Here is a 25,444-nt window from a genome sequence, read left to right on the forward strand (position 1 = left end):
CCGAGCCCTCCCCGCCCGGCGGCGGAGCGAGACCCGCGTTAAGGTGGACCGAGGGAATCCCCTCTAGCTCGGGGGCGGGTGGCGGACGGGCGGCGGGGGAGGAGGGGGTGGCAGCGGGCACCTCGAGTGCCCTGACACCCCCCTACCCCGCCTCCCCCGCCGTCCGTCCGCCGCTGGCTCCCGGAGGGGCGCCGCCCTCCCCACCGTGCCCCCTTAAGAGCTCTGCTTTTTACGGTGGCGCCGGAGGGTCAAAAAAAAGGGGGCTTCGGGGGGGGTTGATGGGGAGCAGAGCCCCCCCCATCCCGGGCACGGTGGGAGCGGGGACCGGTGAGAGCATCACGGCCACTGGGTAGCCCTGGAGACAGGGTTTCGTTCGCCCCACAAGCGCCCAGGGACGGCCGGGTGGGCAGCAGCGGCTGCCCCGAGCCCGCACGCAGCCGTCCCGGTGCTGCCCCGGGACTGGGAGGAGGGTCAGGTCCCCGCAGGAGAGCAACCGCCGCCGACCCCGCCGCGCCCCTCCCTCCCTGCGGGCGGCACTGACAACCCACCGAGCGCTCTGGTGTCCCGGTGGGCTCCGGGCCGCCCCTGAAAGCGGTGCCGGGAGAAGCAGCGGATCCCTGGGCAGGGTAAGAGAAATCATCCCTTCGTCCCACACCCAACCTCCGGCCCGGCCCCGAAAAGCAGTGCTGTGGCTTCCCTCGCGTCGGCCGAAGAACTCTTGTCTCTCCCCGCCTCGGCAGGGGCAGGGAGACCCGCCGCCAAAGTGCCCGCCTTGCCCCGGGACAGCAAGCCGTGAACGCGGGTGGGAGCTGGGTCCCACCGCCGGCTGAAGTCTGGGGAGCAGGAGAAGATGCGGGGGCCAGCGAAGGCCGGGGGCGGGGGGGCCGCCGCCGCTAGGACTTGGGCTCCGAGAGCGCTCGGAGGAGCGAGCGCCGGTGTCGGGAACACTCAGGCTGCGGAGCAGAGAGACAGCGGCTGCCGCCAGCCGGGTCTCCCGCAGTCCCTCTCAGAAAGGAGCCTCAAAGTTTGGAAAACTCTCGGTTTTCTTTTTAAATAACTCCATCTAACTTTTCTCCTTTTTTCCCCCCCTCTAAATCTGATAAAGCTCATCAGCAGCTCTTACGTGGAAGTTAACATTTTTCCACCAGCTATCGAATAATTAAATAATGTTTTGTTCTTACCTTTGATGCTGAACTACGAATTCCCGTGGATCAATGGCCAGAAAGTTAGAAGAATTGGTGATTTAGGACTTCAGTACTTCTGGAAAAAAAAATGCCAATGGTTTAGCCAGGATCTTCCCTGTCTGATTCGTTACTATTATTATATCTGATGATGTGGATGGATGGATGGATGGATGGAGAGATTCAATCCAAGCCCATTAATGAGCTATTTTATAAACACCACCGTCTGAAGATCTTCATTTACATTTTGTCAGTGATCCTTTCCTTAACAGCGGAGACGTGTGGCGACAGCGCGATTACAGGACTTTAGTAAAGCTCCTATAAGAGTACGACCGGCTTGTTAATCGATTAATATTTTATTAAGTGTAAATATTTTATAAAGTTTTTAGGAAAACTATCGATTCTAAATTATTAAACTAGTCAGAAGGGCATTTGAATAATACATACAATTAAATACATTTAAATATATATGTAGCGATTGCTTCATTTGCAATGAATCCCCTGCACCTTTCTCTTGCTTTCGTTTTTTTCTCCACCGGCAGCTGGTTTCTCATTTGCGCGTTCACTGGAGTATCAGGATGGTCAAATATATGTTTATTCTGTATTTATAATCTGAATGTTTACATAAAATACTCTTTGAAAAAATAACATTGAGATCGAAAGCGGTAATAATTTGAAAATTTTTACGCGGAAGCGAAGGGGCTTGTTAGTGAAACAAGGAAACTGAACCTAGTTTGTATAAATTTTGATGGTGGGTAACTTCTGTTTTGTAAACATCACTTAATTTAGACAGATTTTATGAAGCATGATGCTTATTTTTCTTTTACATATTTTTCCCAATAAAAGCCTTTTCTTTCTGTTTTAAATTACAAACACTTTTTTTTTCCCCGTTGCATGAATTTCACATGTTGTCCTTATTTCCACTGGAAAAAAAAAGGACGATTATTTCCCATCTCTTTCCTCATCCGTCTTCAATCTCGTTATTAAAAAAAAAATAATAATAACCTATATTTTTTTCCTAGCACGAACTCCAGTACAAGAATTTTCTGCTCTCCCACTCTGTTGAGAACAGGAGTGGATGCGTTCCGAGCGCCCAGCTCTCCTTGTTACTGAAGTTCATGGACGCCTTAAGTGGTTGATTGCCAAAAAAAAAAAATTTGAACAAAAACACCTCCTTGGAAAGGTTTGGTTTTCATTAACTACCCCTTTTAAAGCCAGAACGCATGGAAGCGATCTTAGCTCCGTGCCCGCACAGGCTCCAGGGGCGGGCGGCTGCAGGCGTGGTTGGCGAGGGCCCCCGGGCCGGGGCGGCCCTCGGCCCGGCGCAGCCGGCCCGAGAGCCGCCCGCCGTGCCTGGCAGGATCCGCCGGGCCCCCGGGCGCTCTTCCTCGCCTCCTACTTCTCCACCTTCCGCCCAGTGATTTCCCGGGGCCACGACCGCGGGACGGCAGCCTCCCCACGGGGCGCTTGGCCGGGGCCGAAGAGTGGTCCCCGGTGCCTCACACTTGAGTCCCGGGGGACGCCGGCCCGCCGCCCGCGGGCACCGCCTCGGAGCGCGGAGATCCCGGGATTCCGCGACGGCACAGGGGCCGGCGGGATCGAAGCGGGGCGGCCCCGCAGCACTGGCGGGGCAGCGCAGGGTCCCCCCGCGGTGGCGGCGGCCGCAGCAGGCACCGCCAGGGCGCCGGGGCAGGCGGAAAGGGGCGGGCGGTTCCCGCAGGCAAGGGCTCCCGTCTCGCCGCTCGAGCCGGGCTTCATCGCGGAGGGACCTGAGCCCGCGGCCGCTTCTAGGGACCGGGACCACCCGCCCGACGCTTCTCGGCTCCTTCTCCTTCGCACAGCGCCATCGCGCGGGCACCGGTGCCGGCGCAGCCCGAGGCGCCGCTGCTCCCGCCCGCCCGCGGCCCCGGCAGTGCGGGAAGGGCGCAGCACCTGCCGCGGGGCCGGGCGGGCCCTGCCGCCACCCTCCGCTGCACCCTCGGCCCTGCAGCGCCGCTCCGCCCTGCCCGCCACGTGCCGTCGAGGCTCCGGCAGCCCGACAGGGCAGAGCGGTGGTACGGGCAAACCCGCGGCGGGCAGCGCCTGGGGACCGACCTCCTGCCCGGCCGCGCTCTTTTCGCGCTCCCCTCGAGGGCCGGGAAAGGCGCTGGACAGCCAAGGAGCTGGGCACCTCCTCGCCTTTGCAGGGTAGCTTCGGCATCAAGCTCTCCCTGTCAGGGACAAGCCGTCTAACCTTGCTGCCATAGGAGGGATTCCCACTTCTCTGTACTACCGCGATCCCTCGCTCGGAGCCAGGTTCAGGAGGTGAAGCCAAAACGAAACGAAAATGTCCCTGAGCGCAAGGGCAGGAGGAGCCCGGCCCTCCCCGCAGCACTTCGAGGGGGGAGCTCTGCCTCCAGCCGACAGTGCCGGCGGGAGCACGGCGCCGGCCATCGTCCTTTCCCAGCCGCAAGCCGCTGCTTTCACCCGGCAGCCCAAGCCTAAGCGGGCGGCTGCCGGGGCACCTGGCGAGTCCCCCGGCTCGGCGGCACAGTGCCTCGGCCCCGCGGGAGCCCGCTCTGCCTGCCCTGCGCACCGCCGCCTGCCTCCAGCCCCTTAGGAGTCCACGCATCTAGTTCGTGCTGTACCAATGGAATAAGCAAAATTAAAAACAACAAACCAAAAGCGTCTTTAAGGCGCCCGAGCTCCAACCAAAGCGTTTCGGGACAGCAGTACCTCTGCAGACCTATCCTCGCCTCTATCCTTCCCCTCACTGGTTTTATTAGTAAGTCTTTTGCCACTAATGCTGGTCGTACGGAGAACGAGCTGTGGACAATAGAGAGACAATCTCTACAGCCAGACGTATACAGGGAAGGGAATGAGTCGGCCGGAGCTGTTACTACAACGTATTTCGATGCCCAGAAGGCAGCGCAGCGCCGGCCGAGGCGGGCGCAGGGAGCGGGGCTCACCGGCAGGCCGGGCCGGCTGGGCGCCTAGTGGGGGGATGGCCGCTGGGGTACTGCTAGGCTGTCTCCTGCCCTCCGGCTGCCCACTGAGTTCTGCCGCTTTCCCGTGTTCCTCACACACTTCTCCAGATCTTGACTTTCCCCCTGGCCACGGGTTGCTTTTCCCCGGAATCACACGCTGCAGTACTAACCGCAAGGGATTTCCTCCATGAGATACCACGCTCATCGACCCGCCTCACCTTAACAGACCTGCTAGACTTTTCGATATTGTATGGCTTCTCTGAAATAGTTCCGTTTAGATTTGTAAATTGTCAGGAGCGGGGAGCATAGACCCGAAGCGCTTGTGCCCTGTGGCTCTTTTCCTTCGAATTAGCAGCTTATAGCTGGAAATGAAGGAAGAGCTTTGCCACCGCCGTTGCAATTAAGGACAATCCCCTAGAATTGAATGAAATGACTAACAAATGACTAAAAAGAAAGAAATGACTAACAAGTCCCGAGGTGAAACCCGCCACCCGAGAACCAGCTGCTCCTTCAGCGCAGCCCACGGCCATTCCAGCACCGTTTGTCCCGGGCCGGGCTGCGCCCCCCACTCCCACCCCGAGGTGGCCGCGCTGAGTGGGAAACATGCGTCCCGCCTGCCGCGCACTGCCCGAGTTGCGGCGTGAACGAATGCGGGAGAAGGTTGCAGCAGCGAGCCGCCCCCCTCGGCCCGGGAGGCAGCCCAGCGCCTGCCTTTACATCCCAAGCATGTCTACGGGGCGCGGGATGCCGGGACAGCCCGCTCTTCCCTTCCAACCGCGCTCTCGCCTATGGTGAGGGCGATTGACGGCGGAGCTCAGCAAGGCATGCCGACCGTGTAAGGCTGCGGACTCATACCCCGAGGCACGGATCGTTTTAATTATAACGATTTAGGTAAATTAGCAACATATCAGCCCTTCTACCCTGCCAGGCTCCGAGCTGGAAGCACAGCATCACCCACCCACGTTGGACACCATCGCCTCCCGAGCGCTCTCCAAGTTCCTACGGCCGGCGGAGACCAGATTGGGAGTAAAGACCCCAACAGATCTGGGAGGACAGAGCCTATTCCGAGCGCCCTCCCCATGAGCTTCCCAACGAGCAGCTCTCAGCCCCAGCCCCGCCGTGCTCATTTGCCCAGGACGGCAGTGCTCATTAGCGAGCACTGTGCCACGAGGGTGCCGTTTTCCTCCTAAATCCAAACTTTGCCTCTTAACACACACTCTCATCTTCGTATGCAAACCGCCTGTATTAACTAAGCCTCCAGTAAATGTGTAGGGAAAACCCTCCGCTCCGCGACACAAGGCAGCAGACTCCCGCCGGAGGGGCAGCCGGCCTGCGCGCAGCCAGAGCGCTGCCGTGACAAGTTTCACGTTTGTAAAGGCACGGGTGAAAGGTATCCGCCGTTTGAAATCCCATTACAAAACCAGAGCAGACGCAGTGGTCGTCTGCTCCCCGTCACGGAATCTCTCCAACTAAATCACCATCTATCAAGCGAGTTTGTCCCCAGCGGGGACGGCAGCTCTCGCTTACTCTGCTCCGGGAACCGCTGCACTTCTGCCCCGGGAAAAGCCCTTCAGTCACACCGCCCCTGCGGGGTGACACGGTTAGTTCCTCCTGGCCAGCGTTTTGCTGGGAGCCAGAGGCACCCCCGTGTCCCAGCCGAACGGGTCCGGACCGCTCCCCCACACCCCCGCAGCCTCCCCACCCCACGAAAGACGAAACGCTCGCAGATCTCTGCGCTTCGTCAACGCAACGGAGTATTTGACAGTCACAATTACCTGTAAATATTCTGACCGTTTTTGTATACGGGACACTTTTAGCCTTAACCCTGGCAAGCCTCACACGAGCAGAAGTGCACCACTACCGCAACTTCACCGCGGCAGACGGCAAAAATCCGCACTCCGCTATCGGCACTCAGTGCGATCCTTCCCAGCAAGGCAGAGCCCAGGAGCGGGAGAGATAGCTACCGCTTCATTCTCTCCGCACTAAACACTCGATTTCAAAAGCTAACATTTAGGCAAGAATTCAAGTCAGTCACAGGAGAGAAAAAAAAAAAAAAAAGTCTGTTATCAAATCACCCTCTTTCGGTTCACACACGGGCGGATAAGGTGCCAGATTTTCTAACATATTTGCAGTAGCAGCTTAAGAAATAATCATGAGATCTGAAACGGTCACTACTAGATAAACTCCGAGATTTCATAAACGGTCTTCCCATTTTTTTACGTCAACCTATCCCTTCCCTACCCATCACATCACAAAAATTAACGGCGCAGAATTACCTGTCTGCTTCTTTGTGCCTCCTTCAAGTAAAGAAGGTAAAAGTCACTTCACCTATTAGCTTGTATAAGTAATAAAGAGGTGGTAACTTGGAGCTACCACATTTTGAAGACTGTGTCACATGCTTTAGCATAAGTAAGGGTGTTAGAGTCCTAGCGAGTACAGGATCACTTCATTTGTGCAACAACTTGTGGCGCGTTTGGTTCTTAGCAGGTATTTGTTCTGTCCCTGGGAACAGCTCTGAACATCCCTCCTCACTAAGGCGGACATAACAGCCTCTCAGTTTCTGCGGCGTTTCTGTGCGCGTTTACCGAGAGGAAAGGCGGTTTGTCAGTGCCTTGACTCTGTATCAGCCCATTATTAACCAGAAACGACAGGATTTCTCGGGCTGCAGCATCTTCCTCCAGAGCAGGACAAGGCAGAGGTGTAGCGACTTCCGCGAGTGCGCTCACTCAGGAGGGGTCAAGGCATGCGGCTTCATTCTCCCCTACACAACAGGGAGGAATTTGCCCAACTTTCTCAAAGTCTCTCAGCCTTGGACTTTTTCTAAGTCGTAAGAGAATGGCTGTAAGTCGCTTATAAGAGCCCGACCACCCTGCCGGCCAGCTCACAGAGCTGCCTCGATCCCACTGAGGGGCCGCGAGTGGGCACCCAGTCATGAGTGGAGCGCATGCTTCGGAGAGGTGAGCTGACGGCACCCCGCACCCCGGTGGCTCCAGCCTCCACCCCCTGCTTGGTCCGCTCACAGGACTCCAGGGAGCTCTGGCACTCTGTTGGGCCAGTTTCAAGCCGAACAGTCCTTGCCAGCCCGGCGGCGAGACAGGCAGCGGTACCTCCCCGGGCAGTCACTGATGCCTGTGCTGATGGGAGCACAGAGCCCTGCCGGGTTGCCGCACTGAAAAGGGAGGGGACACGGAGCTTTCTCAGTCACCGAACTGACAGGGAAGCGCCCATGCAAGTGGAGCCGAGCTGCAACCTCTACGGGTGGGGGAGAGGATAGACCTGCTCCTGCTACCTCAGGAGGGAAGTGTCAGAAGCACCCAGGCTTTGAGACTTCTGGTCTCAGCGACTCTGCGCCACCGCCGCGACACTGCTGTCCGCGGGAGGCCGGCAGGTGCTGTGGGTCAGCACGTCGGGGCACAGGGCTGAGGTGACTCCCATCCCCTCTATGCTGGTGGTGACCTTCCACCTCGCTCGCTCTTCGAGTCACCCCTAAGGCAGGACGAGAGAGTCGAGTGCAGCCCAAGGATGCGGGCAGGGGCGCAGACGGCAGAAAACCCCTTCCCGGCCTGCTGAGAGCCGCCTATCCCCTCTGTTGTTTCCCTGGGATGTCACGAAGGCCAGCCAGTCCTCCAGTCCCCTTCCCCTCGGCACACCGCCACAGGGCAGAGCGATAGGAGAGGGTCCGGTCCAAGCCCCCGCAGATTAAGTCCCCCCAGCTGCCGCACCACCTGTGCTTGGCAGGGAGGGCTGAGCCCGGGGACCGAGACAGCCTTTCCCTGGAGCTCCGCAGATCACAACTACCAAGCTGCAATACCTTCAGGCCGGCGGTGCGACCCAGAAAGTACCCAGGGCACGGGGCCTTCCCACTCCTCCGGTATGCTCTCCCTGGGGTGGACTCTTCCTGGCCTTCCTAAACATTGTTGCCATCACAGCGTGTCGGCTCTCCCTGCAGAGGCCAGTTCTTGTAACTGGATGGGAGAGTGCAAGCAGCATCACTTTGTCGGTTGCCCTCGGCCTCCTCAGGGTGCCTCTGGCAGGTTATGGCAGCATCTGTACACCTACAGGTGGAAGCAGTTATCCAAGGTTTTCACCAATGGGTGTTTTCCCCCGATCTGCAGCATATGTAGCTGTATCAGATGGAGAAAGGGGTGTGGGGTCCAGAAGGACTGCACTGCCAGCCTATCTTTAGGATGGAGGCATGGATGTCTCCGCTACACAGCCCGCTCGGGCCCGCTGTTTCTCGCCGTTTGTGCTCTCTCTGCCCACGCTGGAGCTCGCCGGGCCCTGGCCTGTGACTGTGGCAGGCAGCTGTCAGCAGCCCGAGAGCTGGAACTGGGGCAGGCCAGGCCTCCACCCTCACTGTGCCCAGTGTGCAGCAGAGCTCCGTGTCAGCAGCATGGGAGCACTGTGGCTCGCAGGCTGCCCAGGACCCACCAAGGCTGCAAATTGAGGGCCCTGGGAGCACCTCCCAGCACATCTGCCTCTGAGGCGACCACAAACAAATATTTGCAGACTACTTTGAAACCTATGAACCAAACTAGACCTCTGACTGTCCCCCAGCGCTTGTAGAAGCCGGTCTTGCTGCCCACAGGTCCCGCAGCGGCACAGAGGCTGCCACTCCAGCTACCGCCGACAGAAGTCGAGATTGGACGGCAGGAGGACGACAACCAAATAAACCACTTTCCCAATTTCCCCCTTGCTTGTTTAGGCCTGCCCTGCAGCCTATGCACACACATTTACACCTCTTTCGAAAGCTTTCACAGTAAACTCCCAACGAACTCCCAGAGCCTGTCTGCTCCTGCAAAGCAAACAGGGGGAGTGCAGTGCCAGGCCAGCCCAACCCCGCGGGGCTGAGCCCTGGACACCAACTCCCCTCTGCCACCCAACAACCCTCGGCATCACTGCGGCCTTGGATGGCTTTCAGCCTGGAAAAAGACTGAGAGGAGAGGAAGTCTGAGGTCTATTCATATTAATATATTTTCGATTAAGTCATTTAAGCAACCTGCACAATGCAGCAGATTCTGTGGCATTTTTAACATTTTCCTCATTTCTGCCAAGACAATTTACTCACTGTGGCTAAACCAAGCTTCCTGATGCCTTCACAAAAATTAGAAGAAACAGGTAATAAAAAAGCAAAATAGGTGGGTTTCACAGGAAACCAGGCATGTAAAGTAACAGTACAACTGCCAGGCTAGATTTCTCTTTCATATACTCATGACTGATGGATAATATACAACTCACTTCCCCAAGGTCTTAAAGATTAGGCCTAGGTTGCAGCTGGCCATCTGAGTGGACACACACAACAGGATAAAGCTGTCAAGTGACAATGGCGTCACTTTTCTCTTGGAAGTGGCAGTGGGAGCCACTGATAGCTCATAAGTCAGTCCCTGCCCCCCAGTTCTGTACAACCAAGGATTTCCTAGGAAGAGGATAAAGGGTCTGAAGAGATCTGGGCTGCGTGCCTTCTCAGGGACCCCCTTGGAACAAGACTCCTACACTTTTTAATCTCCTAGCATAAAAATGGTAGAATATACAAAGACATATTTGTTTTGAAACCTTTTGGTGATTCACATTGCAACTAAGAAAAACGATGCTAGTGCCCACGAATTAACACATTTCCTTTTGAGATAATCTCCACCAATGCCTGCAAATAGCACCAGTGATTTTTTCCACCCCCTCAGTTTCCTGTAAATCAAATCATACACAGTCATGACACATTCACAACTCCCTCTAAAAACTTGTAGGTGATGGTTGAAACAAGCCATTGTTTAAAAGTTACAAGGAAGATCTGAAGTATAGAGGTGAGAGAGACCAGTAAGTTCCTGCCAGCAATGAAGAGTTGGAAAAGGGTAGAGGGGGGCAGTCCTGTAATTTCTCCCCTTGTGAGAATGCCCTATGACCTGCCTTAAGAAAAGTTGCAAGACAAACTGCCTTCTTAGACAAGAAAGAATCAACTGAGGAGGAAAGCAGATATAAATGGGCTACCTGTGGCAAAAAACAAACAAACAAACAAACGAAACCCACACCTCTTTGTAATGACTCATAGTCAGACACCAGAAACAAAGCCACAAGAAACCACATGTCGCTATTGGTGTTGTTCATGAACTTCAGTGTTCAAGATGCAGAAGGTGATGATTTGTGATTATAAGAGATATCAGGGGATACTTGAGATACCCTAGATTTAACTGTATTCAGGATCCTATCTCAATACTATTAACTTATGTCCTCCATAATTTAATACTTCACAAGAGCTGTTTTTAAAATTTATTTTATTTTTTAAAATTCATTTTATTTTCCTGCCTTAAGCAACAGTTAATAAAGACAGTATTAGGCAGTTTGCTCTCTTTTCTTTCAGTAGTTCCTGTTCAGCACAAGTTCAAGTGACCACAGTGAATAATTTGTCTTCGGGTGAAGGTCATGACCCTGTGTCAGCCTGAACACAGCACTGCCTGAACACTGCCTTTGAAGCCAATAGGAGTCTTACACAGGCACAGCTAAGGGATCATGCCACTAGTTTGTAATGCAACCTGGAATGTTTTAAAATGAGAAATCATTATAAGATCTGAAGTTATTGTCCTGATACAGCCCATTTGTAAGTGGCAAATGTAAGTGGTACCATGCATGCTGTTCTCTCTATAGTCTCATGAGATCTCTACTCTAGAAATAGTGCCAGCATTTCCTAAAAGTTCTTGGGTAATGACTGCTTTTATGCAGTTTCTATTGTGCTCACTATTGCTCCTAGAAAAGTAGAGTTGCTCAAAGATGCATTTGGTTTTCCTTACTGCTTTGTAAAAGGTTTTTGTTTGGTTGTTGGGGGTTTTTATAAACAATTAAAAATAGCTTGTTCTCTAAAAAGATGTCTTTTCAAAGCACTAGAATGAGCACAAGCAGGGGAAACAGCCTTTGAAAGAAGAATTACTTTGGACAAGTTTTGAATTTCAAACATAGTCTTTGTTTATGTTTCACTGACAAAATGCCTCTCAAATATTCTTTGAAAGGTGATTACATTAGGCAGGGGCTATTTTAGCAATTTCACATCTCATAGCACTGTTGTATACAGGGATCTGTCCACCCACTTCCCTTGCTGTAGTCACAGCTCTTTGAGCCTTTACTCAGCTATTTTTCACCACTTCTAAAATCATACAGACTTTTTCTTTCCTTGCAAATTAAACTCAACCTTTTCTGTACCACCAGGTCTCCTGTCTAGGAATTCTGGTGGGCTGCAGAATCACTTTCGACCAGTTAGTGAGGTTTGTTGCAATATTTTGCTTAGTGTTGGGCAGAAAAGCCTTTCCTGGTTTAACAAAATTGCAGGACAACAAAACCCAATTCCTACTTCAAATCACAACAGAAAGTTGAGATTGAGTGTTTCATAATTTAAAAAAAAAAAAACTTGCACTGTGATTCCTTTCCAAATTACACCTCCTTCCTTCTCCATTTCATTTCTCCTGTAATTTAGGAAAAGAGTACAATGCCCCTCCTGCAAAGGTACTGCACAGCCATGAAAAAGCAGCACATCTAGTTATTCCTATCATCAGCTCAGGTGGTGAAAGCTTCAATACCCATTCAAGTTCTTGGAGTGCCAGGAAAGCTCTCACTGTTTTCACTTTCTGCATAGTCTCATACCACCATATTTTGATGTCCTTGCTATACTTATGCATCTCCACTGCAATATAAACTAAATTTATTGATACATTTGAAATTCTTTTAATACTCTTTAAATATTTTTAATAGATGTTTATCAAGACAATTTCTGTACCAGCTTTGGATCCATCAATACTAGGAAATACCTTGCACTTTTAGGAAATGGCCTGTGCCACCAGACTTTTAAGACTGATTCTTGTCATGGGTTTGGCCTAAGCCAAGTAGCAGTGTCTGAAGCAGCTCTTGGGCATATCTCAGGAGTTAGCCCAGGCAGACTTCAACACCAAAAGGTAGTTCACATTAGGCTTCCTTGTTTTGGTGGGCAAGACAGTAGAACAGCGTCAGTGGAAGCTGTTGCAGGCAAGAGAGCCTCAGTGACAGAACCCTTCTGATACACCAATACTGACAGTGCTTCTGTCAGTCCTGCATGAGGAAGGGGGAGTAACATGAGGCAAATATCAGCACAGGCTTTGGAACTCCAGGCTCCTGCACAGTGCCATAAAAATGCACAGTGCAGTGCAATGCACATAAATGGGCTGAACAAAAAATGCCTCTCAGCGTTGCTGTGATGTGCCTCTGTGCAGTTGCACCAAAGCAAATGAAGTCTGAATTTTGTTCTTTGTTGTGCTATCAATATTTAATTCTTTATGTCATTACAACATCTGTCCTTTCTCAGGTATAGTAGAGTTATATGTTTAGTGAAAATATAGTACATTCCTACGTTAGTAGTTTTGTGAACACACATAGAACTCTAACATTTCTTTTTTTTCCTCAAACGGACAAGAAAAGCACCTCATAGTCCCTCACTCCTTAGTCAATGCTCTTCTCATTCAGTTAATCACTGGCTACCACTTACATAATTAGATATTTTTAATAAACTGGTTAATTCTAAAATTATCTCAGACTTATGATCTGTTCTTTCTCCTGTCATGTGAGAAGAGATAGATTAATGTGCCATATTGAGGTCTGATTGCAAAGGCTGCAGAAACTTTGCTAGGGGTCCTCCCCACATTGAATTAACTCCCTATTCTATTTTATGGTTCATTAGAAAGACTTCAGAATTTGATGGAAGAGGAAGGAGTTTGGAAATAGAGGTGCTAGGTAACTCTCAGATACTTAAAAACACAAAGTAAGATTTGCTCAGAATTATGAATAGTACATATGACACATTTTAGTGTTATAGAAGTGGATTAAATGCATTTGCATATCCAAGTTTGGACCTATTCTTTCCCTCTACACCACAAGTCACTGAAGATAGCAAACCCACACCAGCTGAAATCTGGCCTTAAATTATCAAGAATGACCCAGACTCAGCAGTGATACGAGGGGTTATATATGCCCCACACAGCAAGAGCCAGAGGGGTCTGGGAACAGTTTTGCCAGATGTGGGTTAAGGCTTAGTAGGGATGAAGCTACAAAACTGTCGGGGGTGGACAGATGAAAGCTTACAGAGAATGCAGAGAGATGCTACAGGAACTCCAAGGGGCCTCAGAGGAAGAAATCCATCTAGAAGTGCTTTGGCTAAAGCCAAAGGAAGAGCCTGGAGTCCAGTGATAAGAAACAGACCCTGCAGAAACCCACCACCACTCCTTCCTGGCCTTCCCCCTCTCCCTAGATGGCCAGACATATTTCCCTGGCCAATCCCTCTATTCTCCCTTATCAGCCCCCCTCGGGATTCGATGTTCCTGCCGGGGGTCCTACCTCTGTTCGAGACCCTTCTGTAGTCCCCTCTATATAAGCTGTCTCTTGTTGTAATAAAGGAATTCACCATTTTGCGAGTCATATATGCTCTTGTGTGTATGTATGTCTCATCTCCCCATGCAAGATGGAAGCTGGGTCCGTCGCGAGGACAGCCCCCCCCTCGCGATACAAAACAAAGAACTTATTCTCTGAGATGTACTAGTGTTATTTGACAATTTTTACATGAGCACTTACTTATTAATATCTGATAGAGCTCAAATCCCATTAGCTCCCATTTTAAGGGATGGTCTAAAGGTTAGTGCACTCAGAGGCTTGGGCTACAGATGTAGTTTTGCTCCAGTTCTCTTTCTACAGAGATTTCTTGGGTGGGGTTTTCTGAAGCACATTACTGACCCAGGAGAACAAGTCTGCCAGACTCATCCTGCTAAATCATGAAAGCACAACTGAGAACCTCTCAAGCTACCTCTTACTTCCTACACCTGTAAAAGGAAACAAATTTGACACACTTAGCAATCAGAGGGATATGTGAAAATCTAGTTGCTGCAGTTATGAAGTCTTAAGACTGAACTTACCAAGGCAGCTCTTGCCCTTTCCCTGGCTCAGGTAGAACCATGTGCCCTCAGAGAGTCCCATTTCTGTTCTGCGTGAAGGTAGACTTGAGAAAGACAATAAGGATCCCACCCTGCTGCCTCCCAGCTCCTTACCCTCCACATGCACAGAGGGTCAATTAGTGCAAGAAGGGAAAGAGACAAGGAGCTGAATGATTGCTCAAGGCTACACAGCCGGTCACTGGCAGGTTCCGCAGTCATTCCTGATTCCCTATTCTGTGCATTCTTCCAGACCAGTCTGCTTCCCAGTTTGGGAAAACATTTCCAAAACACAAGGCAGAATCCAGACCCTCAGAACATTTAGAATGATCTGAAAACTTATTATCTCTTCTTTCACGCATTTAAAACATTTGAAAACCTCTTCTGGCCCATCACCTGCTCTGAATCAGAGATCAACACAACATGGCAAAGAAGCTTCAGAAACAGGGCTGAATCCTCCACGTACCAATGGCAAAAGTCCGGTTTCTACAGTGGCATCAGGAATAGCTTCTGCATTGTTACACAAGTAACTAAGCTAAACTTGGCCTTTCAAGAATGATAAGGACCACTTTACTGAAGGTTTATGTACAGTAAATACAGTCGTGTTTCCTTTTCTAAGCTGACAGTTGTTGCTGTAAGCGAACATTCAAACATCGAATAAGCCTTCAGATGATTCCCTTCTCATCTATTCTGTTTCTGAAATATGGGTTTTTTTCCAGCCTAGTACAAATTAAAACAAACTTATTGATAAAGTCAACTAGAATTTAGAGTAAGTAACACCACAAAGAAAGTTTTGCCCAGTCTTTTTGCTTTCTGTTGTTCTTTGGGCTACTCCACCAGGCCTCCTTTCCTCACACGAAATCATTTCTGTCTCATAGAAACCACTTTTGCTGCTACTAAATCAAGGTAGTCAATGAACTGTAGGTATCAATGTATCAATAACATGATGCAGCCCCTTCTGCACAGGGAAAATCAGTAGTCAACATCAAAGAGAAACGGTTTTAAGCAAATTTTGCCCAGCAGGCACATTTATAGATGTGTTTCTTCCTTCAGGTCATAAACTCCAAAAACACCACACAAATATTATCACTGAAGAAAAAAAAAAAAAAAAAAAAGAAATCACATAACCCTGACCAGATACAAAGTACCTGCAAAACAACAACAATAAAAAAGGGTGCTTTACATACAGTGAAGAAACTCCACTTTTTTTCCCAGTATCTACAGCAGGATGAGTAATGTTCAGCCATTAATAGATTCAGAAAGGCTGGAAGAACATAGGAGCCCAGCCTGGGATCCAAGAATTCCAAAGGGTGGCTCTTTGACAGACAGGCAGAGTTTTATTCCCCTGGAACATTCAGTAGGGTAACAAATGAAGCCACTCAGCCACCATTCAGACAGCGCTGCACCACTGAAGTACCTGCCTCGAAAACATCATCAGTTTTCATGTCTGTGCCACTGGCCAAGCTGCAAGTCTTGGATAAACTCCTCAGCATTTTCTAGTTTCCAGCTAATGTTCACCTTGACTTTAGATGGATACTATTGTTTTCGGTGAATTATTCTCTTGCAGATCCCGCTGCCTCAGGGTCTTGAGACATGCAGTTTAAACAGGTGGCTATAATTAATTATTCAAAATTACTTTTGGAATTTGGATTTTTTTTTTTTTTTTTTACTGACAAAGCATTAGTTATAAGCATTTTACAGAAATAAGGCAATTGCATGCTGTTTGGGGTATTTGTGATTAAAAAAACATGTTCTAGGTCATTGTAATGTTTCTGTAGATTGGCATTCTTTGTGAGAAATTTATTTCTTGTAGCTGCTTTGGGTTTATGTTAGCTGTATATTTTAAGAACAACATCCGCTAAAGCAGTTTCATGTGAAAAACGGAAATATACTTCAAAAAAGTATTTCTACCCTCATCTTCCTTTCGTTCTCAGTGGGTCTTTAGCAAACACTTGGTTGCTATTGAAGAAAGTTCAGAGCCATCAGCCTAGAAGATTATTGAAAAACAATTAGGGAGGCAGCAGATGAGAATGCTGCAAAGTACTACTCTGTAAAGCAACAGTCTGAAGAAACAGGAAAAATACCAGAAGCTAAAATGCACACACAGAAGCCATTTTCAGAGTGTATAATACACTGTATTCTTGAACTTGTAAAGAAGAAGAGTGAATTTAGCCTTCAGTTAAAAAAAAATACCTGGAAAGAGTTGACAGGGACCTGCAGAGTGCAGGTCAGGAGCCTTCAAGTTTCCACAGAGCTCCTGCTGTAGGTAGGAACAATGGGGAAGGTAAAGAGATCTTGGCACTACCGGCCTCTTCCCCATATTCCCCCAGCAGATGAGGCATTGGGAGACAAACACCATTCTTGACACGACTATTTCTTCACAGTATTTTCTAAACATCACGATTTTTTTCAGTTTCAATGTAAACAACTTAAAACCCAAATGGTTTTTAAAATGTTTTAAACAGCTCCAAACAAATAAGCAAACAAAAATAGAGGGGAAAAAAGGCACAAAAAAAACAAACAAAAAAAAATCCAGAAATATTTACTCTTTGATTTATATACATCTATGTATTTGGAATATATTAGGTTACCCTTCCCCACAATTTAATTCTATTTCTTTAACAAGAATCTTTCAATCTGACCTTATGTGCTTCTTCTCCCACGTGGATTGTTTGTCTCCCCATTTACAAAATCTATTACTTTCAAGAAGCAGCCGAGGCTACCCAGGGCTGAGCTTAAATAGAACTCCTTGGCCCATGCTATGACTGTAAGACTTTGTGGGCAGGGCATGTAAGGGGAAGCCTCAGGTGAAGCTGATGAGGGCCATTAATGCCTCAGCACTCAGAGGCCTTACAATTGTTAATCAAGCTCTAAAGTGTGGAAAGAAATCGAAGAGGTTTTGTTGTTAAAACAGAGGTTTCACTGTTCTGGAAGCAATGTGTACTTTCCCACTCATCCAGTCCTTAGAGCAGGTGAGATGTGGAGCACTCATGCATATACATGTTCTGCTTGGGTGGAAAGGCACCATGTGATTGATTTTTAGCCTCAGTGTTAATAAATCGAATGGAAGGATTTTCTTTGGTAATGAGAGCACTGGAACTTCATCCCAGTAGATATCAAATTGTAAATGCTATGGAGACTGAGACAGACTCTGGTCAGCAGTGCATGATGCCCACTGTAATAATGAAAATCTGAGATGAAATCCTGTGTCACTACACTCATGCAAGATTTGCCACTGCCTTCTTGCAGGAGCTAGGATCTTGCTTCAGGCAAAAGCAAAACTGCAGAGGTTACAATATATGCTCTTCCACTCCAGCTCCCAGGAACAAGACCTGAAATGGCAGATGTATTATTATTTATTGATATGCAAACTTGCACAAACCTTATAATCTCAGATGATAGCTGAGTGGTTTCCTAGTTGATAAACCATATTTGAAGAGCTTTTTCAAATAAAGCTTAAACTCTTTTTTTTTTCCCCTGAGTAAAATGAGATGTTGAAGTGTTAACTCTAAGTAGCAAGAACTACTGTTTTCGAATATACTGGACACACACAGGTTTCAGTTGGCAAAATCTGGTCATTGTTACAAAGCAAACTGTACCTGAACTTGTGCAGTGACTTTGGATTTTCCATCCAAATAGATGTGTTTATTGGTTTCTTTATATGGAAAACCAAGATTTCTGAAAGAATTATCTAAAGGAGAGTATTAAGGATCCATTGTGGCACAGGAGACAGGGTCACATAAGAACTGTGGGATAATTAAAAGAAAAATCAAATACATCAGTAGTAACAGATTTCACTCACGGCTGAAACTGCCTGTAAAACATAATTCTATCTTTTGTTCTTCCTTTCTGAAAGACAGAAAATCGGTTTGTACCTTGCCTTGGCTGGCACCTGACAACAGTTTTACCCAGGGGAAGATGAGGCTTTTGTCCCTGCTGAGCACAGGCCAGCCTGGGACATGCCTCTGTGTCATGCAATGCAGTCAGGACAGTCTTGTCCTGCTCTCTCCACCCTCATTTGGACTGAATGGTGTTCATCCCAGAACTGCTGATCAGCTGTTAATTGTAATGCTGCCTCTCGCTGTGTTTGAAGACCATGATTAACCCTGACAGTTCTCTTGTGCTCTTACATTTTGCAGAAAACAAAAACTAGGTCTTACCAATGCTCGGGAAACCAACATTCCTCTGTTGCAAACAGGGACTGGGGGAACTGAGTCAACTAACAATTTCAAGGAGAAGATGAATGTCCTCATCTCATGGTCACACACCCACTTCAGTTCTGAGATGTAAATGCCATTGACAGCAATGTCCCCTGGAGAACCAGTACAGCAGAATTGGAAGGTCATTGAAACAGATGACTTTTCCCATTCCTTTTCACAGTTGTTTTTTTTTGTTTGGTTGTTTGTTTGGTTTTTTTTTTAATCTGGCATCTGTTCTCCCATGTGTGCATGCATATAAAGGCCACTAACTCTAGCAGTCTCTCTAGGTTCATTTCTGTGATGGGGATGGAGAAGACCCTTTCTTTGGAGAAAAGGACATTAAGATCTGAAGCACCAAACTTTCTCTTACTTTCAAATGCCTTGAACAGGTGCAGTTATGTGACACAACCAGACACTGGCTTAGCTGGCTCCTCACACTCCTTCACAAGTGCAAAGGTAATGGCTTAAAAGAGAGAATCAAGTTCACAACTTGCAAAGCACCTCTGGGCCCTTTCAATATACTGTGTACATCATTTGTACACTAGTGTTGGGGAGGCAGGCCTGGGAGAGGTATAGAACAAGTAGGAATATAATTAAACCTAAAAACTAATAAGAAAAAAGATCTATAGGAAGCTAATATCACCTTGTGGTTTTGCAAGTTATTTTTAAGTGCTGTATAAAATCAGTGAGAATTTGATTGTGGCATTCACAGTTGTGATACTAATCCCTGGGCTCAGAAACAACACACATCTGGCCTCAGGTTTATATTGATTGGACATCTATTCAATCAATAAAAAACATAACCCATTCCTTTATTTCATCTAGTCTCAGAATCTGCTGTCCCATACATTACATCTGAATTGAAGCACTGCAGTTCATGCTGTTCACAGCAGGAACGGCTCGATGCACAAAGAATCATGTAGTGCTACTACCTTTCTCACACTGAGAGCTGAGCCATTGCTGCTGCTGTGCTAACCAACAGGGACAGAGGCCAAATGAGACGTTCTTCTGATAGAGCTTGTGACAGCATTTTGCACTTGGTCAAAACTTGCAATGAAAGGGGATGGGGGGAAACAAGGGATCAATGAGGAGTATTTGCATAGCAGCAAGCACTCACAGCCTGTGGCTTTTGGGCCTTGGGACCTGGAATTTACTACCTGGGCTGTTTTTGAATTGCATGATGAGGGTAAGAGTTTGGATCTAGTCCCAACAGCCTTATCAGACATGGATGATAATCCAACAGATATGGAAAAGAGACCTTATCGAGTTAGGCAGAGTATTCATTCTTTTAACCTTCACTCCAACTCATGTAAGTGGCCAAAGAGCTTGTTCTCTTATAAAACTAACACAGAAAAAAGCAGAGAATGCTTTTACGAAAAAAATACTTGATCTGAACAAAATGAATGCAGATACAAAGTGAAAAAAGGTACAAAGACAGAAAAACAGAATAAAGGCTGCTATTCCTCCTTCTCTTCTGTGAATATAACTCATAGTTTATTATCCACATCAGTCTTGTGCACCTCATGAAATTAAAATAAAATTGCTAGAATATGGAGAAAGAAGAACATAATAACTCACTTTCCTGTGGAGGCACATGCACACACATGCACGTGTGTGCATCCCCACACACAGGAACCCTCACAGTGAAGGACCAGAAGCAAGGGCTGGGAGCAGGACTGCTGCTGGGCAGGGCTCGCCCTTGTCCTTGTCTTACCAAAATTCAAGGATTTATTTACAGCCTGATTCTTTGAGATACCCTTCTTTAATCCTACAATTGAATTCACAAGCTTGAAGTTCTGATACCCAAAGAAATGACAGACAGAGGGGTAGGTTTCAATTGAAAGATCAAGTTCAGTCAGAACACAGGCATGTTCTTTTCTAACTGCCAGGAGTCTGGGCAGCTTAGCAAATATTTTAAGGGGCTATTACTAAAAGCAAGTGAAAAATACCTTCAATTCTGGAAAATACCATCAGGCAAACAACCCAGACAATCTGGATTTTCTTTCAGAACTAAAATACACAGGATATCTCCTTATACAAACAAACAAATAATGGATACGTATTTTTATGGGTGCACTGCCTATACAGCACTGATGAAGCCCTACATTTTACATCCCAATAACAAGGATGCATTCTGGAGGAAGGTAGTTTTAGAGACTGCTGTTGACTCTGCCCTGGAATGTCTGTGTGTAGCAAAGCAAATGATCGCCCTGAGGGGATTTTCCCATTGCTCATAAAAAATGTCACAGCCTAGCCTTGCCCCATCTGTACTGTGCTTTCTCAGGGCAACATCAGTGCAACTCATTTGGAGAAGCCTGTGCTGTAAATAGTGATGTTTCAAATGTTACACAGAACAGTGTCAATTTTTTTTTTCATTTAAAATGTTAAGAAATGAATATATTAAAAGCAGAGAACGGTGTGGTGCTTTACCAGTAAAAAAGGAGCAGGGCTAGATCCGCGAAGATTCAGAGCCAGTCTTCATCTGAAGTGAAAGGCTCAGGAAAACAGAGAATCAACAGGAGAAATGATGTGTGTACTTGCCCATGCTTACATGGACCACAAAGCTTCTACTGGAATTGCGGCCAATAACTTGTCAGTTGCTCTTCCTGGTCCACCTTGTATCCTTACTGGATGTAGGGAAACCTGAGGTCTGGCACAAGAAGTACTTTTAGCAAGGGAGGCCTAGGATGTGGTAGGGTCCAGGCACATCCATATATGTGCCCCATGGTCCTTCTGTCACCAAACCCATTGGATCTAAAGTGTATAAGCAAAATAAATCTGGGTCTGCTATGTTTCTTCACTTCTAGAAAACACTGGAGTGCAATTTAGGGCTTCCTCTTAGAACAGACTGTAGGAAATGGATGCAAATTTAGCATGTCTGAAAGTAAGAAAATACCCAAAGCTGTACAGCACTCCTGGGGTGATGTGAGAGGCCAAAATCCTCACCAAGCCTGCCTCTATCACTATTCTAATACTTACTATTAAATACTTGCTACAACTGCATGGTGGCTGCCAGGAGGCTTTGAGAGGTGGCAAGAACAAGGCAATAGTCATAAGCCAAATTATCAGTAAGGGAGACCATGAGGGATTCTTTGTGTTATACTCTTGAACTTATATCCTTTCACTCCCTCCTTCTCATACAACATAATGCTGTCCATGTATCAACCCATAGTCATCGTCAGAGATTTGCACTGCACTTCTATGAACATTTCTTTGTTGTGGTGTGTCCATTTAGATATGAAATTGGTTAAGTGGAATGTGACATCCAAAATGGGCTCTTGACAGACTGCAGGTAAGCCTGTACCTTTTGGCCAAATTCACCCTTTCAACAAGCTTCTTGTTAGTAGGCAAATCCATCTGGATTTGCCAGACTTGGTCTTTGCAGATGTGAATCTTTTACCTTCAAGGTAAAACTTCTTGATCCAGCAATCTAAAACCTCGGGGAATACAGAGACTGTTATACACACTCTGTGATTCTTGGGGCCCTTTTTGCCCGGTCTGAAATTCGTGTTTGCCTCTTACTGTCTGCATAAGATGATGGAACTCCCTGTAGAAATAGAAAATGGGCAGGACTGGAAACAATGGATGCCGACAAGCACACTATCATTATAGGTATTTATGTGCTGAGTATCAAATTGATAGTACCTTCATTTGTAACTTTTGCTCATCTGTTCACTGTTATTAAATGAGCTCAGAAACCAGAGGAGATTTGAGAGTGACAGAGGGTAATTATATACTTTAGAATAAGATATTTTTCATTGTGGTTTTAGAAAATAATAACCTATTAAAAAAAAAAAGGCAGAAAGAATGTGGGTATTTCAATTCAGCTACATTGCTCTTCTCAGAGAGCAGACTCATTAAAAAATCTGCTTTTCACTTTGGTTCTAACTAAATGTATAAACAAAGAAAAGGCTACAAAAAGCTTTCCCTTAAATACTAAATTCTGCTTAATGTATAATTTTGAAAATCCTGTATTTAATTAATGAATTTTGTTGCTAATCAACAATGTTAATATTTTTAATTTTGTTAAGTGGTTTATCTGTTTATTTTCATAACATCCCTCTGTACAAGTATTTGTCTAGTCTAGCTGTAAAGTAGCTGTGGTCTATTTTTTTATTTGATCTAGCATCAAAAAGCTAAATATTTTATAACATTGAAGTCAGCACCGAAAAATGGGTATATTAAGGAGGAGGATCAGCAACAATGGATAAGAAAAGTTGTGGGGGAAAACAAATGGCTAATGTCCTATCCATATTACTACATGAAATTACCAGCTACAGTTTAAAGAGGAAGGTGTCAGAAACTACTTCTTTATGAAAAACGTAGTATATTGTTGTTCTTGGTCCTGTACAGTGAGGTCCTCCAATGGCATCTCAGCTTTAGTTTGAAGTTTCTGTGTCACATGCTGAGCAAGGTTTTACTCTTCAAAGGGATCTTGCAGTTCTGTGCTGCCACAGAGAGCCAGTATCACCTTTTTCATACATAGGTTCAAGTCATTGATTTGTTCCTCCACACACCATGCTTGCAGTCTATCCAAAACTCACAAGAAAATTTGTGTCATTCTGCATGAAAAAAGCTGCCCAGAAGGCAGAGAAGTCCCCGGCCAAGGATAATTTCACTTAATGTTTTTTGCCACCCTTATCAAAAGCTTCTTGCTTTCATCTCTGTGTAGGATGTGTCGGCAAGAGCAACGTAGTACAGAATTACAGCCTGAAAAATACCAACATTTGCCTCACACCGTAAGGAAAAAAGAAAGCAGCCTCAACAGCATCGTGGACTTCCTAAACTGATTCAACCAGCACGTGAGCACCCCGAGGTGATGGTCATCTGTACACAAGTGTGGTCCCATTTCAAAGTGAGGCCAAAAGGGCTATGTTTTTGGCCTTTTCTTGGTTATTGCTAATCCACCGCAAATGGAATAGTTCATCTTTTCCTATCTCCTCATCTTCTGAACTCTCTAACCCAACCTGATACTGCTGGCAAACTAACTTAATAAGATGGTGTATATGTGTTTCTGGATCAAGATAAAGTAAAATGTTAAAGGCATTTATTGTGTTGAAATTTTCTATGCCAATTTTCTGCTAAGAAGGAGAGATTCAAAAGGTCAGGGCTCTTGCAGTACAGAGTTAGTGGTATATTAGTTACAGTAATTCAGCCTGAAAATTCCAGGAGAAACAAACACAATGGAATGCCATGAATTACAGGAGGAGACCACAGCTTTAATCAGCTCTTGGGAAAAGAGAAACATGAGTTTGGTTATTGACAGTTGATAAACTCAATTATGAAGTTTGAAGACACCAGGAATTCTAGGATTTTTTTTCTTTAAGTAAATAAGCTTTTGTTTTCTTAGTTTTGGGGTTTTTTTCCCTGATTACAGAGGCTTTTTTCCCCCCCTGTTTATTATACCTATACACTTTAATGACTGGTACCATTGTTCCTGGCATTCAGGATTTTCAGACCCTAACTGGACTGTAAAGGCTGGGAAGTGTATGTCTCTAAGTGATGTCTTAAAATAAAATCCAGGAAGCTGAGGAGATTCTGAAGTGATTGATTCTGTGCAGTGAAACTGTACTGATTACACAAAGATCTTAAAATACAAAGTCCAACTGAAGTCTTTAAAAGACAATTCATTCAAGGCTTCCAAGTCAGCCTACTGTGTCTGTTTTCAGGAGACACATATTTCCATAATTCTGTCACTGAGGAACTTGACACTGAATTTTACTCTTTGTAAAAAATTCTCCCTCAAAATTTAAGCCTTTATCAAGAAATGAAGATCAGCCATGACAGTGTGTGCCCTTTCCTCCTCTTCATACCATCATCATATCATCAACGTATTAAATAAATACAAAATAATCACCAAAAACACAAGCAATACCTTAATTAATGTAGTATTTGGGTTTGCATAGAGCCTGAAACACGAGCTTGGAGAGGCATAAAATGCCCCATTCATTTCCAAGGTTTGATTACTCTGCAACTTTAAAGCTAGTATGTTGATATTACATTAAATTGCTGCTAATTATATCAGGGAATTTCACAATGTTCAACAACCTCCTATGACTGTCCAGAGTGAAATACGAGAGGTCTAAACAGCGAGAGCAGACAAAAACAACTTATTTATAGGTGTGGGGTTTTTTTAAATCTCATTATTTTCAAGTCAGTATAGTGATTTTTTTTCCATTTGCGATTGACTAGTATTTTCAAATATTTCATCAACGTTTCCTGCCTTGGCCAGAAGCATTAGAAACTCACATACAACACCAGAAAAGTGTGTGAATGCCAGAAAATGCAGCAAATAAGAAACTATCAAATTCAGGAACACCACAGAGGCATGAAATGAGGAAAACAAGTCAGTTCGACCATCTTTTTTTGGTATCATCTTATGGCAATTAATTCCACAGGACAGATATTTTTGTTCTGAATAACAGTTCTTTGCACTGCCTTGCAAAATAGCAGCTTCTGACAGCTGTCAGGTTTTCTCCTCTTCTAGCAACGCCGCCACAGTTTCCTACCCAGTAATTGCCCTCACGAGCAGGTAACATGGGACAAAGAGTTTTGCTGTGTTCCTTTGAAAGGCATTTGAGTCAGAGGTTAAAGAAATCACTGCTCCAGAGGCTCTTAAACATGTCATTGTCATAATATAAAAACTGACTTACTAACTTAGATTATTTGGAGAGTTAAGTGCTTGTGTTATTGCAAATTAAACTAATTAGTATCATTTCCTGACAGCTGCAGTGAGCGATAGCAATTCCATGATTTTTTCTTCAGCTGCTCATGTGGGACGAGGAGCAGAGTGGAGACAGCTTTGTGATTTAATGGAATGGGATCAGTTTATCATTGTACGGGCACATCGTTCCATTCTTAGCACAGCTCTGCTGCTTCCTCTGCTCCCTCCCCTTTCATCAGCCATTATTGCACTATTAACTTATTACAAGAAAGCCAGGGTAGACAGATGGAAGTTGCTGGGAACTTCACAAATAACTAGACAAAAAACTGCTCTGGAATTTGCTTGCAATACTTCCCCCTTTTGGAACTGCTGTAGATTATATTCACCATCCTTTTAACCAAAATTGTAGCTGCCAGTAGAAGACACAAGAACTCATTTCAATACCACAACTGGTTTAATTGTTATAAAGGCAGAATCGTGAACTAGTGCTGATTGGAGTCTCCAG

The 25,444-nt window shown here is 46.4% G+C and overlaps 1 protein-coding gene across 1 annotated transcript in view; it reads right to left on the bottom strand.

Annotated features, from left to right (window-relative positions):
* Window positions 1-25,444, bottom strand: part of SATB2 (SATB homeobox 2) — a 218,956-nt gene that overhangs the window by 132,080 nt on the left and 61,432 nt on the right. The window contains exon 6 of the mRNA XM_027891284.1: window positions 1,182-1,260. The gene's annotated coding sequence lies outside the window, so the exon portion shown is untranslated. The remainder of the gene's footprint in view (window positions 1-1,181; window positions 1,261-25,444) is intronic.

Source organism: Empidonax traillii, unplaced genomic scaffold, assembly GCF_003031625.1.
Source record: "Empidonax traillii isolate 1590-97213 ecotype Southwest subspecies unplaced genomic scaffold, ASM303162v1 scaffold317:size617950, whole genome shotgun sequence".
NCBI lineage: Eukaryota > Metazoa > Chordata > Aves > Passeriformes > Tyrannidae > Empidonax > Empidonax traillii.